A 19,024-nucleotide genomic window follows, 5' to 3' on the forward strand; every position below is an offset into this window, starting at 1 on the left:
AGAGTTTTCATATAGGCAAGTCAGAGACAGAAGCTGCTGCTGCTTCTGGTGGCCCCACTGCAACTTCATTGTGCCCTATAGGCCTGTGCAGAGCAGCACGGGCTTCCCAGGTGTGCTCTTGTGCCTTGCCTTTACCAGGTGGTTAGTTAGTTGCACAGGAGCTGATACACCAGACTGCTTCTCAGCGGCCATAAATGTGCAAGAATTTGAAAGAATGAAAAAGCAAGACTAGTCATGAAAGAGTGGGTACGATGCAAGAGTGCAGGATATAAAGGATAAAATCCTAAAAACTGCACCACTGGAAATCACTTCTGTTGCTGAATTATTACCATGTGATATGATATCATTATAAGCTTTCATTAAGGACTTGTCTGTGAGCATGAGTGAGACTTGGTCTTGCTTACTCTGCTGTACTTGATGTTCATTTCTTGTATCAGAGTCTATTAAGAGAGAAAAATAAAGTATTGGTTGTCTAAATTGCAGTGGCCTACATAGGGAACCCCATGCACCTACAGTCTGAGTTAATTTGTGGTCATCAGTAACATTGACAACATCTGCCTCCTAGATTTTGCCATGTGACATGTTCGTTCTGGATGTAGAATATAAGGCTTATAGTGAATCTCATATTAATGTACCAACTATTTTTTCTTATTATTGACAAAAATCACTTATTTTGTCTTGTTCTTGTTGCATATGTATATATTCATATTCTACACTTGAGGATGATTCCTTCTCCTGATGAAAATAACTGTTATATTCCTGAAACAATATCCTCCATAGGTAAGAAAAACAAATTAATCACCTTACTTAGATGTCAATGAAAGCAGAATTTAGCATTTCTTTTATTTTAGGCAGATGTACATGGTGTTTTCCATATGGTATTACACATAGGTTTTGCAGGTTATTATAAAGCAAACTGAGAGTGCTTAATGATAGCATAAAGACCTAGAACATTCACTGCATATAACCACTGCATGTCTTTTTATTAAAACTGGTGCGCTGTCATCACAACATTTCTGTTCAGGTTACCAACACCAGAAGCTTTTGCCCACAACAAATATTTAGCTAGTGGTATGTAGGTGAGTTCAAAGCAATAGTTGCTCTTTGATCAAGACACAAATTTTGAAAGACGTAATTCATATTAAGGCCAATTAGAATCTTTTCAGTATGCAGTACGTAACGTGTTCTAACAACACCAATACTTTCATCTATTTAATCAGAGGCATGAATCTCAGAATTAATTATTCTACTTAAATAGTGTAAAGGACCTTAAGATCAAAGAATACAATAAAATTCAGAATAATACTTTGCATCGTTAGCAAATGTCAATCTGTGATTAAGACATATTTTTGATTACTAACACTTGATCTAGAAATTATTTTGGCATTATGATAGGTGGATAATTAGCCCAAAGATTTTTTGCTGTACATAACATACTGTTACTCTCTGAGTGCTGGCACAATTGCTACTACCTTATGAGTAATTAACCTATGCAATGTATGACTTTCTTCTCTGCTCTCATCCTTATCTTTCATCTACTTTTAACTCAGTCTCATTTTACCAGAAAAGCAACAATTCATTGGTAAGTTCAGCTAAATAAATCTTACTTTTTTCAAATAAAACTAGGGAATGCCTTGGTAAGCTTTCCTATTAAGTTAGTCCCTCAAAACAAACACAATCACATCATCTTCTTGATCATAAGACTTTGACTGGAGAGAAATCCTTAACCCTATGTAGGCATACAGAGGCCATCTGCTGAACTGAATCATTTTCTGTAGTCATTTCACATGGATATATAGTATTCGGACTTTGTAACATACCAAGGGTGTGCACCTATTCTTCAATCACCATGAAGGGAAAACTGTATGCTAAGTTAGAGCCTTCTGATCATTTGAGCATGTCCTGTGATTAGGAGATCAGCGTTATTTAAACATTTATTTTTATTGGCTTTTAATGATAGAGGAGCTTGAGTAATTAGATACAGTAGGCTGTAGTAAATCAGAAATTAAACAGAAGATATAGCTTTCTTGGGCATTTGACTCTCAGTTCCAGAATTAAGTCTCTGTGAAAAGGTTTGGAGGACATTTTCTGCTTGGAGAACTGCAGAACTGGTAAGAAAGAGCTTGCATTTCTTCCTACAGAAAACACGCCAGAGGAAGGTAGAAATGACTGGAATCACATTTACCTTTCTGCAGGAATGTCTCTTCATCTATGTAAAAGCAGTCAGTTAGGCAGAAAACTGTATACTGGCATTTTGTGCTTTCACCTGGAAGAAATGGAAGAGTAAAGGCAAGTGATTAGAAAACGCAGCTTGGGGGTTAAAGAAGGGTGGGGAAGACAAGACTCAGATAATTTCATTTGCAGCCCTTGAGATAAAACAGATGACTTAAGTTGCAAATACATTCACTAAATGGACTTGTCTCCAAACCAAAAACATCCATGACATTTGCAGGTAAATTGCTCAGAATAAAAATTAGACAAGGAAGATTCCCAAGAAGATCAGAACTGATAAAGTTTGCATATCCCATGCCTTTCTAGTCCTGTATCATATTTTATTGCCTGGGAAATACTAAGCAATGATGTCTGGAAATATACTTTCTCTCCTACATTGTCTATTTACTGTGAACAGCCAGTGCCAGAAGTATAATTAGCCTTATTTGGAAAGTGAAAGCTACAATGGTAGCTATCCATGTATATGTTTTGTATGGGAAAATAAAATACTGGTAAAATAATCTAAAAAGGTTTTGGAAAAATAATGTATTTCTTATAGTACTTTAAAGAACTCTTTATATTACTAAGTATATAAATATAATATACCATTCTCTTGTAACTAAATTTAAGAAATCTACTTTTTTGGAGTTTCTAAGATGGGTTTAAATGAAGATCTCAGAAGAAAAGGCAGTTTAGCTGATGTTAATAGCTTTCTCTTCATGTTTAAATATAATTCTGACTATATATAGTTTTCTTCTCTAATAATTTTTATTTTTCAAAAATCCCTCAGATTATATGGCATCAGATATAGTATAAACAAGATGTACCTCTTTTGCATTATTTTAATACTGGAGCACTAGCAAAGAGTTCAAATAACAAGAAAATATCAAAAAAACTTCACAAAACAACAGAACATCTATAGGCTTTCAGTATTAGAACACCAAATTGGCCAGACTCATTTTGATTCTTTTTTATTTTTGTGCTTTAATATGCTCAAATACGGTCACATGCCCACAATTGTTTCATATCCCATTGTCTCTGCAACAGTTACCTGTGACAGTCTCATTTTATGGTTCTGGAACACAGTGTTTTGTAATTTAGAGCAGACAGCAAGAAAATCCACTACAGTCAAGAAGAAGAAAGATGAGGTAGCTTTTTCAATCATGTTTCCCGCTTTAATATTTGGTCTTTCCAGCGTGTTTCTTGTTTTACTCTCTCTTCTTATATGACTCTATCACTTGGCATAGCTTATATTACACAAACTCAATACACTAACATACAATGCCAGTTCAAGATCCGAATAATTACATCCTCTGCAGATATATCTCATCATTCTGAACTTGAATTGTCCAAAAGGTATGTATAATCAGTGTTGTTTGAACAAGGTTTGAAAAACCTTGAAACCTCTAAGGTCCAGGGACATGCCATCTGCTTTTTTTGGCCCAATGATGAAAAGATTAATGTGGCTGTGAAATTTTCAGCTTTCCTATTGCACAACTCTCTCTCCCAGTTGTTAGAATAATCCTGGTAAATTTACTAAAGAAAAGACTTTAGTATGCATCTTTTCTAATGATGTCCGAAAGTTGAAATAGTGGATTTTCATAAAGCAAATTACACAATATGCCATAGTTGTCCTTCATTTACTAATGTCGTTTCATTCCAAGAATACTATGCCAACTGTGCTACCAAAAATTTACATGCACCGAACTAGCACCATGGTAACCACTATACTATGTCTTTGCTGTTTCCCTGAACACAAAGTCTAATAACTCTGCAGATACTATTTTCATTTTGTACCCCATTATATTTTTACCCTTTGCAGATGAATTAATCTGTGGGTTTTCTCCCAGAAAGACTATATCTTTTGTCTTGCGTATGACATTACATTGTCAGCATATATATTATTGCTTTGCTGTGTTGTTTATGCTAAATCCACTTTATTCATTTTATAACAGTTGTCTCCTTCATGAAGAACTTTGATTAGCTGAAAATCCTTAGAGGATTTCAGTTTTTCTCTATTGGCTATCTCATATCAGCAATCTAGTATGCTGATAGTTTTACTGAGAAAACTCAGGAGAAAAAATGTCAGGTTTTCCTGAGCCATTAGAACTTGTGCATGTTGAGCACTCTGTGTCGTAATTAATATTGGTATAAAAAAAAATGCCAAGACAACTTGATGGAAGTCTTGGAGAAGTAAATTCTCTCTGAATATATATTCCATTAAATTGCTTCCATTTAAGCATAAGAAATCATTTTCCTATTTTATGGATGGTGAAACACTAGCACAGGTTATCCAGAGAGGTTGTAGAGTCTCAGTCTTGGAGGTAATAAAAATTTCCCTGACGTAGATCTTGTGCCATCTTCTGTAGGTCACTGTGCTTTGTGCAGGGGGATTGGACTAGGTGACCTCCAGGAGAGCTTTCTCACTTCAGTTACTCTGTGCTTTGGGAACTACAGTTTCTCTGCAAATGCTCTGATTTCTGTCACCAGTGGACAATATTATATTGCCTCAGGAGCACCTCTCAAGCCAGTTTTGGTGCTGACTACGTTGAAGAGAGTCATTGCTTCAAAGCAACTATCTTTGTTCAAGAATAAACCACCTATCCAAAGGGAGAGAAGTTAGACTGAAAGATATGTTAAAAAAAAAAAAAAAAAAAGCTAAGATTTAAATCGACTCTCAGTGTGTTTAATACTGAAAAAAATGCAAAAATTCCTCATGAAAACATTTTGTGTCTTCTTCCCGGTAACTCATGTATTCTTTTTTTCCTAGGAGGCAATGTTTTTGTCATTTAGGCAAGCATAATGGAAGAAATCCACAGACTAGAGACAGAAAACAGGTGAAAAAATACATATTCATATCTGGAATAAAAGAAAACAACCTTTGTCTCCTAAGTTCTTGTTTTGTCTTCTTATCTTTCTTTTTCAGGCTTTGCATAGTAAAAAGCCCAATCTGAATTCTGGCTAAGTCACAGTAGAAAGGCAGAGATAAGAGACAGTTGATCATTAGGTTATCCAGAGTTGAAGGATGCCTCTATATAACAGGATGTGCTACTTTCAGGAATAGGAGTCATCTTGTGCTATTCGAGTTCAGTATAGTATAAAGCAAAATAGTGTGAAAATTGGCTATGAAGGTGGAAGTTCACTTCTCTGTGGCTCACTGTTAATGCAGAACACAAGGAGAAATGAGCTAAGAAGGAAAATGTCAGAAAATGCAGAGGAAGAAGATACAGAGAAAGGTCATAATTTTTCACCTGCTAAGATCAGAGCGTCATGCTAGTGGAAATCACTCTCACATTAGAAATTTACCTTAATCTCCTGTGGTCAAATGCTTTACTCTGCTCCTCCTAATCAGCTTTTAACGTCATCGCATCTCTGGATAAACTTTCACTGTCTGTATAGAACAGGCAGGTGCTGCTGCCCTGTTGCATGTTTGTAAGGGAAAAGATTTGGTCGTATTTATTTATCTCTGTAGGGGCCCAAGGAAAGCAATCTAAGTGACTTTGTTAATTTGTGTTTATCTGATCTTGTTCTCCATAACAGGCTATATAGCTTCCTCAAAATCTCCAAGGCACAGTGGGACTCAGTGTAGAAAGAGAGAAAAAGTAAGTCCACAGAGGCAGGCAGCAGTCTGAGGCTACCCTCACATGTAATAGTATTTTCTTTGGCTCATTTTACAGGTTTTCAGGGTATTTACAGTTGCAGTAGATATGACTCAAGACTGAAATTGGAAAGAAAGGTGATTCTAAGCTGAGTGTGATGTGGGAGAACACAACAGAAAGTACAAGTTTAGTTAAGGCACCATATGTGGTAGGAGGAACACGGGAGTAAGAGAAGGGAAACAAGTGCAATGCTGCATCCTTTCTTTAATAGATAGACTATGTTGTAATAGTCCCAAAATCATGCTGGGGCTATTAAACCATCAGAAAATGTTCTTTCCACTGAAAATAAAACCAAACAAGACACAACTTTTAGTCTGCACCTTTAGCCTTTATCCAGTCAAATCATACTTCAGACAGTTCTTGAGTAGAAAAATTTTGGTGTAAAACTTCACATTTAATGACGGGTGTTTGAGCAGCTTATAATTGCATTAGTAGACACTGAATCAGCTTAGCAATTGACACTACAATATCAACTTTTCTAAGCCAACCTTTTTCTAAATCAGACAGAGAGACACAAGAAGAAAATGTCTGCTGAAAAATACTGACAGAGAAATTGCCTGTCAACCTGGCTGCTGAGAGCCTGTAAGCCAGTCCTGGGAATCAGAAACATCCTTAAAAATTGCAGCTATCCTCTTTGTAATACAGCTAACATACAGACAATCAAGATGCATCCTGAGCTACCATCAAGAAGGGTAAAATTAAGGAACTATAATGGCAGCCTAACATTTGAAAAAGTAGAAACCGTCTGGGAAAATAAAATTAATCTGAAAGAACCGAAAACCCTGTCATTTATTTATTGACTCTTACAGGTGCAAAATCAAAATTAATGGCATCTATTGGCTGCATGAAGTGGTGGTATCCTACACTCTATTATGTTTCTAGGATATAAAAAGGACTTGATTTTTACCCAAAATGTAGCTTATGTCTGTGACATCTTCCCTTGTTACATGTAATTCTACTTTCCTAATCAGACTGGATTCTGCGTGAACTTTCTACACAATCTTGGACTCTCACCAGGGATGTGCAGCTGACTTCAGACTCTATAGCAGACTTTCTTTGAACTGAGACTCTGTCTGCTATCTTATTGGCCCTATTTTGGTCTGTCATACTTTGAGGCCAGTTTAGTTTGTCCTCCCACCTCTGCAATGTTTGATTCCCACTCTGGGATGGATTTGTCCATCCTTTAGGATGCTTTGGCTTCTTCTGAAATCTGTCTAATTCACTTGATACAGGTATTAAATATCCATGTAAGTAAACTATCATAAACATATCTGCTCTTATATTGTTGATAAGTTGCTTCACTAATAAGTTTGTAGTAACCTTTAATATATCTACTCTGTTGTTGTTGTTATATTGATTGTTACTATATCATTGACTGCTGTTTGCTTGCTTACTGATAACTACCATATTATTGATTGATATTGTATTATTGATTGCTGGTAGTAATTTGTAATAGCTTGAGATAGATAGATAGATTTACTTTTTTACCCATAGGTATACTTGCTAGTTTAAATTTGTGTAATATCTATAATAATCTGTAATAAAGTAGACAAATTTAGAGGATAAAAGCCTCCATGTCTTTGTGTATTACAGAATCCTATGAGCCCACAGTTACAATCTCTACACACCCACAATCTTTGATACCCCTTTAAGTTGTGAGAGTTGTCTGCATAACTATCCACATAATATATGCACACACACAATATGACTTTTTCCTCTGTTTTGTTAAGTCTTTCTCTGCTCTTGGTAAAAAGTAATAGGAATGTTTTGATAGAAACTCACAAATCTGAACGGTGAAGCTGCATCAGTGAAACTGATATTTAGACTCCAAATTTGAATTTCACAGGCAAAGACTTTGATTCAACATATTACAGTCACACTGTGCTTTTCAGAACCATAATTCCGTAAGCCCTTCTATTCTATCATTTTGTTTGCTCTTACAAACAGATGTCTGATTTGAGATCAACCTGTTTCTATCCAGTAATTAAGTGTAATTATGTGGAAAAAGGAGCCATTGAAAAACATATATCTGCAAACCTGGGTTTTTAATAGACCTGCATGACATTTAAAATATAGCTTCCCTGACCCTTGTCTTCTCCAAGCACAACACAATATTGCAATGTAGGCTATTTAGTTCATTGCAGCAGATCTCAGGGTAGCTGTAATAAGTGATGATGTTTTCTGTGCAGTCACATTCATCTTTGAATCAGTTTTTCAACTAGCAATTCAAAAATGGATGCGTTCATTGCATGGAGAAACTGGCTTGCAGGCTGTAGGGCTAAAATCATGCAGCCATGAAGTCATAATTTGTCATGTGGATTCTTTGTTTCACCTTATCTATTCCACTTCAGAAGTCACTTATTCAGGAATTTTGTTAGCAGGAATGTTCTGTCCCTATGGCTGTGCCATAGGGAAAAAATATTTCTTCAGCATATTTCTCTGTATAGGCGATTACCTATGGTTTATCTTTTGAGTACTAATAAAACCTTCCTATATGAACTTAGGTAGGTAGGTATCTTTCTACACAAACAATGAGAAGAAACAGTTTATCTAAACTGCGCTATATTTAAGAAAGAATCTTCTATTTGATATTTATGAAGTTTAAGTTTTACTGCTATAGAGGAAATAACTCTGAAGAGAAAATGACCGTAATTTCATATTGTGATTAAATAGGAATTCCATATACACTGAAAACATAGAAGAGAGTTTTGTCTACTCTCCTGATGTTAACCTTTGAGATCACAATAAAGTAGCAATGGGCAAAAGTGAACATGTTCAGAACTGGTTTCTTTGTGGCTCCTTTGAATGTTTCTGCCCTTCAAGGAATTTAAGAAGAAAAAAAAAAAAAAACAAAAGATTTTTGAGTACTATACATCAAACTTGAAATAACCTTGCAGCACCTCTTTCCATTGTGTATAATTAAATCCATTTCAAGAAGGAAATCATAAGTTTGGTTTTGCTCTAGGGGAACATTTTTTAATATTTCCAAGCTCAAATATTTCTTTTGCAGACAAAAAAGACAGTTCCTTCTGGTTGAAGATAAAGTTACAACATACTTACAAATTAGCTGAATCATTTTACAAATTCCAATTATAATCCTATATATAATAAATACTATAAATTTACATATGATAAAAGAAATTAATTCTGATTAAATATGTGGAAGTACAAAAAGAACACCTGAGATGTAAATACTAGTAGCATACTTATTCATGTTTGTGTGTCCTTTCAACAAGCTATTGCCTGTTACTCTAAGCTATCTCTTATGTCCTTATAAAAATGGCTATAGAGTTCGGTCCAGTACTGTGAACCTCTTCAGAGTGGAATCAACTTGTGATCAAAGTCTTCAAATATGCATCATTTAAATATAACATACTTCAATCTATAAAGTAGTAATTTAAATAGACAATTACTATGAAATGCTAGAAGCTGTACAAAAAGAGTGCAAATTGTCGTCAATTCATTTCTCAATTTTTTTTTAATCTCCAAATTAGAGAATATTATCTATTGAAAATCTGCCCTTGGTTCCCTTATTTTCAAACTAACATACTGGCAACAGCTGCAATAAAAGATTCTATTTACTTTGTGTTTTGGGAGAGTGCTGGCATTGGTATTCTATTCCTTCTTGTTCTGGGACTCTATCATCAAATAAATATATCTGAAAATATCACTGTTTATCTCTCTGTAAAGGTCTTAGTCACTTTGACCGTGTTTGCTGTAGAAAATGAAAACCATTCATGATGTAATAAAAATATTTATGTATGTTTTCCATATCTCTTTGTGTTCCTTGAGGGAACATGTTTTAAAAACCAAATCCGCTTGCTGAGTAACTTGATAAAAGAGAAACTGAGAGGGCATTTCTCAGCGATTTTATACATGCAGTCAATTTGTCAATATTGAAGAAACAGCACAATATTATTCTATTTGATGCTACTGTTAAAGCAGCAACATAATATTTATGTTCTGTGTTATGAAATATTCTGCCAGTAACCAAGGAATTAAAGAAAAGGAGTGAAACAGCCAAGTAGATTGTGTTAACTGCAGAAATGCTACCTAGATTGGACAGTGAACTATCCTAAATGCTCAGAAAGAAGTTGTCTAAAGAATTTATTGAAATGTATAGCTTACGTGGAACATATGTTTCTTCCAGGGTAATATCAATGACATGGACATATGTTCATATGGTTTACATTATTAAGAAGAGATTGAGAGGCAATATAGTTTATGTCTGAGAACTGACAGAACTTTTTCTTTCCTGTTATATTCAAGATTACACCGTCTACAATGGAAATAGGATAAGCATCGTAAAATAATTTTGAGTCCTAGTCTATAGAATCAATCCTAAGCAATCAGTTGAAAGTATTTCAATCTCTTTGATAGATGCATTTTGGGAAGTGAGACATAATCAAGTAACACTGCTGTCAAAGTACTCTGAGGTGTCTCTTCTGATTCCTTGTACTTTCTGGTTACTATGGAGATAGGTCAGGGACACAGGTCAGACTTTTACAGAGACATTCTTGGTTTTATCTTCTTTCCTTGGCTGTGTGGATAGATGACTGCAGACAGCAAAAAACTTACATAAACCAATATGCCCCTTTCTTGCCACTATTGACTGCTGTACTTTTAGTGTAGGCCTGCTTCACTTTGCACCCGTCTTTGTCACTCAGCAGAAAAGTTGTGTTGCTAAATAAGCTTTAAGACTCAGCCTGTGCATGGTCAAATATTTTTCTATGACTGAACATCCCACCTACACTTTAATCAAGGGAAAGAAGACACTCCGCAAAAGAATGTCTGACTTGACAGTGGGGTGGGAAATCTCGTATGTGCACATGCTAGGAGTGTAAGGGAGTCTAGATCAATGTAAGCTAAAGAGTTGGCAAGAAATGTTATTAAGACAATAGTACAATAACTGTGGGAGAAAGGAAAGAATGAGGAAAACTTCGGGAGTGGAAAACGGAAATCTGTGAGGAAAAGAGGGCGACTAGGTGGTCAGACTCATTTAGGCAAGAGTTTAGAAATAGAATCAAGTTGCAAAAAACTTGAAGGTTTTTGTTAAGTGTGAGAAATTTGGCTACTAGTGTGCAGGTCCTTGGAAATTACAATATTCCAACAACAAATTAATATAGTATCTATCAATACAGCAGAGCACTGCTTGTCATAGTTTAAATGTATTCAGTCTGAGATTGCTGAGAACTGGGAAGAGTTATGAGTATTTTATGCGAAATATCTTCCACCACAGTGAAGTATACATGATGTGAAAGATGCTGATTAGATCGTTTAACGTAACACGGAAAGGTACTATGATGCTACCCTTAAGAGGGTGACACAAGGCCAACATAGATTGATGTAAAAGGAACCAGTGTTCTTCCCCAAAGTCAAAGAGTAGAATTTACAGCTCAGGAGAGCTGTCTCTAACAATAGCTTTCAGTCTGAGGTTCAACTTCTACAAAGAGAAACTGCCAAGAGTTAAGCTGATGAGAAGTTACTTGTGCTATATAGTTCAAGCAGAAAAATAATACTAACTCTGACTAACATAAAGTTTTGTCTGCAGACATCCCTAAATCTTTTTCAACATATTAAGTCTTCATGGGTCCTTAGACAAGCATATTAAATCCCTTTTAAAGAGTAAGCTTAAATAATGTACTGGACTTTATTAGTTTTTCAGACTAGAGTAATTCTTTCATTAAAAGAATCACCCATGTAAAACTTCTCATCTGTCAAAGTAGGCTGTTTCCATGTATGACAAAAAAACCTCAACCCTACAAGTGAGAAAAGTTTTATTGACAGAAGACGTTTCTGTACAATTTTTTTACTGCTTAAAATAATAAGGTTTTGAAAATCCATATTCTTCTTACCAGGCATTTGAAAGACTGGAAGGACTCAAATTAAGGCTGTGGAGACCCCACCAGTACTGACTGTTGCTGCCCAGCGCCAGAGCTCCTCTACAGTCCAGGGCCCCACATCGTCCCCCAGGGCTGTCAGCCTCTGCCCCAGTGGTGCCACAGCAAAGTCAGTCTCCAGCTCCCCACAACCATGCCCTGCCTACCCTTGGGCCCTGCCAAGACAAACCCTCCTGTGGCCCCATGTCTTGTCAATGGCCTTGGTGGGACCTTAACAGTTGGTTCTGGCAGACCGAATAGTCACAATTTTTCCTTCTTATAAAAAAGACAGCAGGGGTACAAACATGCCCACAGAGGATGTTCAGAGATCTGAAGGGAAGTGATGCTCTGGAAACCGCATCTCTGTGTTGTGTACTACTGAAATGATTTTAAGAGGAACATTAAATACAATTTTGCTTATGTTAGGAAAACATAAACCAAGAAAACAGGAGAAATCATTGTGATTTTGTAACAGATTTTATCCTAAAAACACCTTAAGAAATAGTTTCAGTAGAAAAATAGCTGCTGCTAAGGTCTCTACTTGTGCTTGTGAGACCACACCTGATGTTCAGTCCTGGAGTCCTCAGCACAGGAAGGACATGGATCTGTTAGAACAAGTCCAGAGGAGGTCCACAAAAATGATCAGAAGGGTGAAGCACAAAAACAGGCTGAGAGACCTGGGCTTGTTCAGCCAAGAGAAGTGAAGGCTCCAGGTAGACCTTATAGCAGCCCTCTAGAACTTAAAGAGAGGTTATAGGAAAGATGGGGCGGGACTCCTTATCAGGGATTGCAGTGTCAGGATGAGGGGTAATGCTTTTAGGATGAAAGAGGGTCGATTTAGATTAGATATTGAGAAGAATTTTTTTACAGTGAGAGTGGTAAGGTACTGGAACAGGTTGCCCAGAGAAGTCACGAAAGCCCCATCCCTGGAGGTGTTCAAGACCAGGTTGGATGAGGCTTTGAGCAACCTCAGTGAGCCTCGGGTGTCCCTGACCACGGCATGAGGGTTGGAAATAAGTGATTCTTAAGGTCCCTTCCAACTCAAACCATTCTATGATTTTGCTAACTTTTTGATTGCAGTTTAGGGTGCGTAGTGTTTCTGCACGTGCAAGATCTTCAAAGCTACCATCATGGTTAGGAGTTAGGGTTTTCTTGTCACCACAGTGGTCATCAGTCATGAGAGCACATGCTAGAAAATGCAGAATTATCTGTGTTATTCTGGTCTGAATTACTGGAAACACGAGGCTTTGAATACATATTTCTAAACTAAGTTGTCTGTCTTCAGTTTCTAGGTTAGCATTCACTCAACTACTTCATTTAAGGACATTTGAAATCAGTGTGTGAGGATCTGAGTATCAGTACTTTAGGTTTTCTGACATTATCAGTCACATTAAAATATATCCAGCTATGAAAGGTGGCTTTTCATAATGAATCATCTGCCTAAACCCATCTGTCTAGAGCCATCTCAGCATAGGTGAGATTATTTTAATGTTTAAAATTAGATTGGACATGTACATTTTAAAACTTTACTCTAATTGATATAATGTATTAGTCATTATATTAATGTAGCTAATAAAGTTAAATATCAGCAAGTGTAGTAAAATGGAATGGGTTATAAATCTTAGTTAATAGTCCCTTGAAATATTAAGATTCAGCTTATACATTTTTCTCAGTACAAGTTAATTCTAACCATTTTACTTTCTTCGTAGCCAATATTCTTCTAGAGCTAAGCAGAAAATAAAATTTTCATCTCATGGAAGCAGATAGTTTCCAAATTTCCTGTTGTTTTGACATGGAATAAAGAAAATAAACGTATAGTAAAATTAAACTGCTAAGTAATTTCAGTGTAAATGGATTAACTTTTCAAAATGCAGCCTTAACATTGAATCATTTGCTTTAAATATTTCATTAAATCTATATACACACAATCTCTGTTAATGTATTAATTCTTTGAAATATTTCCATTGCCAAGATATTATTGAGAACACTTCATTATGTTTATTCAAACAGGGGTTTTATTTCCACAGAAAATGCTCCTTAACATGAATGGTAAAGAATGAAACATGCTGAAATTTCAAGATGCAGTAGATTAAAAATAGTATTTGGACATATTATTGAAAGGATGAGTCTGTAAATACTGCAGTACCTGAAACTGATCTAAAACATAGACACAAAGAAAAACCTTGGGCATAAACATCATATTTCCTTGAAAATATATGAGATCATTGTAGTATTTTCACATTTGCCATTCAAACATGATATATTATTGAAAATACAATAAGTTTAGCATTTATATAAAACAGTACTTTACTGTTACTCTTCACAATGTTAACTAAACGAAGAGTTATAACTAGCACTCCTGATCTTACATAGGTATCCATCATGGAAAATAATTTATTGGGAAAAAGAAAATAAAGAATAAAAGATGTCAAGAGTTAGATTCTTGCCTTCCAAATTAAGGTACTAAAATACATTCTATAACACAACAAAGTAGCATTCTGGAACAGACATGCCAGGATGGGCAAGCTCCCATGAGATATTTGCCTTTCTTAGATGTTTTATTTAAGTCGTTGCAACTAGGTGGTATGAAACAAAAGCACAGAGTTGTGTATGCCCTTCCTTTACAGTGACTAGAATAGTGCATTTAGGAAGGCACTACTCATGATTCAGTTTGGGAATACATGCAACTGTTGGAATACCAGACTTTACAAGAACCTCCCCTTCCTAGTTAGCACTTTCCATGAAGTTATTGGGTGTAAGTGCCATACATTAATGCAGGTCAAAGAATTCAAGGTAAGAACTGAGGATTAGTTGTGATCTCCATCCTAAATGTCACTTCTGATTTCTTATATTTTTTTTTCATTTTTGCATGTTTACTTACCATGATAGTCCTCATTAGTTCATATATGCTGAAAACAGCAAGAATTGTTAAATGAAAATATAAAATAGGCTATTTTTGTGTCTTTGATATGAAACTTGCTTGATGAAGGTTAGAGGGGCAGGATTAGGTCATGACTGCAGGGTTCGAGCCAAGAGTGACAGTAGAGCATGGGAGGAAATAGAGTTTGGATGCATGGAGCAGTAGGTTTGTTCTACCACCACAGGCAAAGACTTAAGCTGCAAGGCAAGGCCAGCCCTTCCCAAACAACAACTGCTCTTTCCATGAACGCATGGCTTCTCTCCCCAGTGTGACAACGAGACAGCCCTGCTGGGTTCTGCTATAGATGGAGTACACAGTGATTGATAGTTATTTTGCTATAACGCAATAATGAGATTCCCTTGGAAGCTGTCCATTTTAGCAATTTCTAGGACTGATCCTGCCTGCCATTACTTAAAAGTCATTTTAGTGCCATTACTAAATGCTCATAGCAACAAGAAGCTTCTCAGAGATGAGTACAGCATTCAAACTTATTCTGACTTTGAACTAAAGTTTAAAGTAGAAACAGCATTTCAATATTTCTAATAATTTCCAAATTTTTTTCTTAAAAATATTAATTCCTGAACTAAGCATCAAAACTTTTTTTCCTTCTGAAGATAGCTCATTCAGCCACAGCATTTTATACTTAAAATGAATAACAGAAAATTACTTATCCACTCACTAGACTAAGAAAAAATTAAATCATAGCACAAATTCACCTAAGTACTTTTTATATTTCATTTCAAATTCTCAGCAGAAATGAGAAGGAAATGTCTGGGGAAAATCCTTTGAAAATACACAGATACATTAAAAGAAAGAAATATGTTAAAGTTATGTTCATAGTACTGACTTTTGCCCTAGAAAAAGAGATTGAAGTGAATAATGAAATGCGAAGGGCATATTGCAGAATGTTTGGCTCCACAGACAGCCATCTGTGAAAATGGAGACTCCCTCATTTGAACTGGGAACTTTTATTTCTATCCAAATTCACTTGGCTCTAACTTCCAAATATTGGCTCCTTGCCAGAATAAACTGCCTTTCAGGGTTTTATAATTTCTCCCTGTGAAGAATTGAATAAACTGTAATTGTGTTTCATTAATCTGCCCTTAGATAATCTAAATTATACCAAACTCATTAATTCTTTCTGTAATAAATTTTAAGATTTTTCTTCTCCTCTTCTTTTCAAAGTCCTTTAAAAATGTGGACATCCATGCTGAATGCACCATTGCACAATTATTCTCATCATCACAACAAACACAAGTCATGCAAACTTTTAATTAAATCTTTCCTGTTTGTGTGGTGAAGAATCACATTATTTTTGCAATGAAGCTTATTAAGTGGTTTGTCTTTCATGATCCAGGATCTTCACGAGAGTCCCTTTTTTCCAGTTTTTCTTTCCTTTCATTGCTATGATTCATTCTTCTCATTCCTAAATGTGTAACATCATATTTTGTGCAACTAAATCAGTTTTTTGAGTGGGCACAGCTTATGAAGAATGGTCTGTGTAATTAACTCATCGTAATCATGTTTCCTGTTCTGGTAATTTTATGCCACTGATAATTATATTTCTGCAGCAATTTCACATACAATTCTTCTCTTCTTCAAACTAACCTGATCGCCTTCTGTGACAAAGTGACCCATCTACTGGATGAGGAAAAGGCTGTGGATGTAGTGTTCTTGGACTTCAGTAAATCCTTTGACACAGTTTCTCACGCCATTCTGCTTAGGAAATTGGCTGCCTCTGGCCTGGACAGGCGCACACTCTCCTGGGTTGAAAACTGGATGGATGGCCGGGCCCAGAGAGTGGTGGTCAATGGAGTTAACTCCAGCTGGAGGCCAGTCACAAGTGGAGTTCCTCAGGGCTCAGTACTGGGTGCAGCTCTGTTCAATGTCTTTATCAATGACCTGGATGAAGGCATTGAGTGCACCCTCAGCAAGTTTGCAGATGACACTAAGCTGGGTGGAAGCGTCGATCTGCTGGAGGGTAGGGAGGCTCTGCAAAGGGATCTGAACAGGCTGGACTGCTGGGCCGAGACCAATGGGATGAGGTTTAATAAGACCAAATGCTGGGTCCTGCACCTGGGGCACAACAACCCTATGCAGTGCTACAGACTAGGAGAAGTCTGGCTAGAAAGCTGCCTGGAGGAGAAGGACCTGGGAGTGTTGATTGACAGCCGACTGAACATGAGCCAGCAGTGTGCCCAGGTGGTCAAGAAGGCCAATGGCATCTTGGCTTGTATCAGAAATGGCGTGACCAGCAGGTCCAGGGACGTTATTCTCCCTCTGTACTCAGCACTGGTGAGACCACACCTTGAATACTGTGTTCAGTTCTGGGCCCCTCCCCACAAGAAGGATGTTGAGGCTCTGAAGCGTGTCCAGAGAAGAGCAACGAAGCTGGTGAAGGGGCTGAAGAACAAGTCTTATGAGGAGCAGCTGAGGGAACTGGAGTTGTTTAGCCTTGAGAAGAGGAGGCTGAGGGGAGACCTTATTACTCTCTGCAACTACCTGAAAGGAGGTTGTGGAGAGGAGGGAGCTGGCCTCTCCTCCCAGGTGACAGGGGACAGGACAAAAGGGAATGGCCTCAAGCTCCACCAGGGGAGCTTCAGGCTGGACATCAGAAAAAAAAAATTCACAGAAAGGGTTACTGGGTACTGGCAGAGGCTGCCCAGGGAGGTGGTCGAGTCACCATCCCTGGAGGTGTTTAAAAGACAGGTAGACGAGATGCTCAGGGACATGGTTTAGTGATTGATAGGAATGGTTGGACTTAATGATCCTAGAGTCTTTTCCAATCTAGTGATTCTATGATTCTGTGAGTCTTCATTTTGCTATGATAATTATTCTTTATAGCTCAAGAACACAAGCCTTCCATTTTGCTCTAGGTTCATCTTCAATTTTTTCACATCCTTATCTCTACTCTTAACACCTTTACAGTGGAGAATTGTGAATCACAGAAAAATCAAGTGCTGGAAGATAAGAGAAAAAACAATGTTTAATGAAAACAACATTAAGATATTGCTCATCCTGGCAAACAGGGTGGGATTTGGGATTGAAGACCAGGCATTCTAGTTCTCACTGGGCAAATATCACCCAAAGGAAAGTTAAAAGAAAAAGGACAGTTCCATCAAAGCTACTAAAGTGAAGTTCTGAGGCTGAGACACTAGCAAATGCTATTTGACGGTTGAGGAAACTACTGAGAGAATTTATACCTCCACCTCACAAAAGAGACCAATGATATATTTGTTCTAGTCATCAGTGTGGTCAGCCATGTTGATACATAGCCATTAAATCTTACTGGAAAGGCATTTGATATGGCTCATTTTTAGCACAACAAGTTCTGATTACACTCACATTGCAACTGCTGCAGTCTTTCCAGCCACCTGTGCCCTTTATGTGGCTTCATCACACAAAATAAACCATGTGCAACGGAGCAAAAGGTAAGAAGGTACTGAAACAATTGTGGGGCCATTTTCTTTTGTAAATTCTTCCTTTTTCTACCTCTTTTCATTCTTTTCAAGTGTTCAGCTCATTGTGAAGTTAATTCTTTTTCAGAGATCTCATTACTTTATGTTCAGCCTTGATAGTTTTTTTAATTGAAAACAGACCCTGATGTTGAAGAAATATATGAGTTTTAGATCATTTACTGAATCAAATACGTAGACCAAACCCAGTAACTAGTAGTTTTAATATATAATAAAATAAATATATAATTAAAGAGGAAAAGGGTTTAAAACTCCTGCACTTCCCCTTTATTTGCATTTTATGTAAACCCAAACAGAAAAAGCAGAAGAAGGCATGACTCTCTTCTGTTCCTCTCTCTGCTGTAAGACACTAACTGTAGACTTGAGTGTCAAATTGTAGCACAAAAGAACTGCAACTTTTGGCAATGTTTTATTGGATCAGCTTGCCATACACGGATGGAGTGAAACAGAAGTCTTCTCTTATTTTAAAATATCGCATAGTGATAAAGTCTCTGAATTGCCTGACAAACACAGAAGAGTTCATGCTTTGGGAGTGGTATTTCCTCAGTGGGCATCCTTAGCAAAGCTCAGTCAGTCACATGAACAACAGGTTTCTTCAAAGCTAGAGCACGTGCTTTCGAATGATCCATGAAAGCTGGGGTCTGGAATGGTGGTATCATGTGTCAAAAGCAACCTGAGGTTTCTCTCGGAGTAAACGTTAATAGTGCCTTTTCAGCACACCATAAGAGTGGAGCAGGAAGCTTGAATGAAAGCAATATTCGTGCCCATGGAACCTATATTCAGTTTTTACTCTTCTGACCTATAATAACTCTACAGGGAGAAAGAATATGAACTGTTAAAAGATGCTATATTTTCACACTGTTGGACCTATTGTACTGT

The 19,024-nt window shown here is 36.8% G+C and overlaps 1 long non-coding RNA gene across 1 annotated transcript; it reads left to right on the forward strand.

The window, feature by feature from the left end:
- The first annotated feature begins 4,920 nt into the window (after positions 1 to 4,920).
- On the forward strand, positions 4,921 to 7,021 carry LOC128851821 (uncharacterized). Its single transcript, XR_008449315.1, has 3 exons — positions 4,921 to 5,048; positions 5,752 to 5,813; positions 6,374 to 7,021. It is a non-coding gene; the product is annotated as an uncharacterized LOC128851821 (long non-coding RNA).
- The last annotated feature ends 12,003 nt before the right edge of the window (positions 7,022 to 19,024 follow it).

The sequence above is a fragment of the Cuculus canorus genome, chromosome 3 (assembly GCF_017976375.1).
Source record: "Cuculus canorus isolate bCucCan1 chromosome 3, bCucCan1.pri, whole genome shotgun sequence".
NCBI lineage: Eukaryota > Metazoa > Chordata > Aves > Cuculiformes > Cuculidae > Cuculus > Cuculus canorus.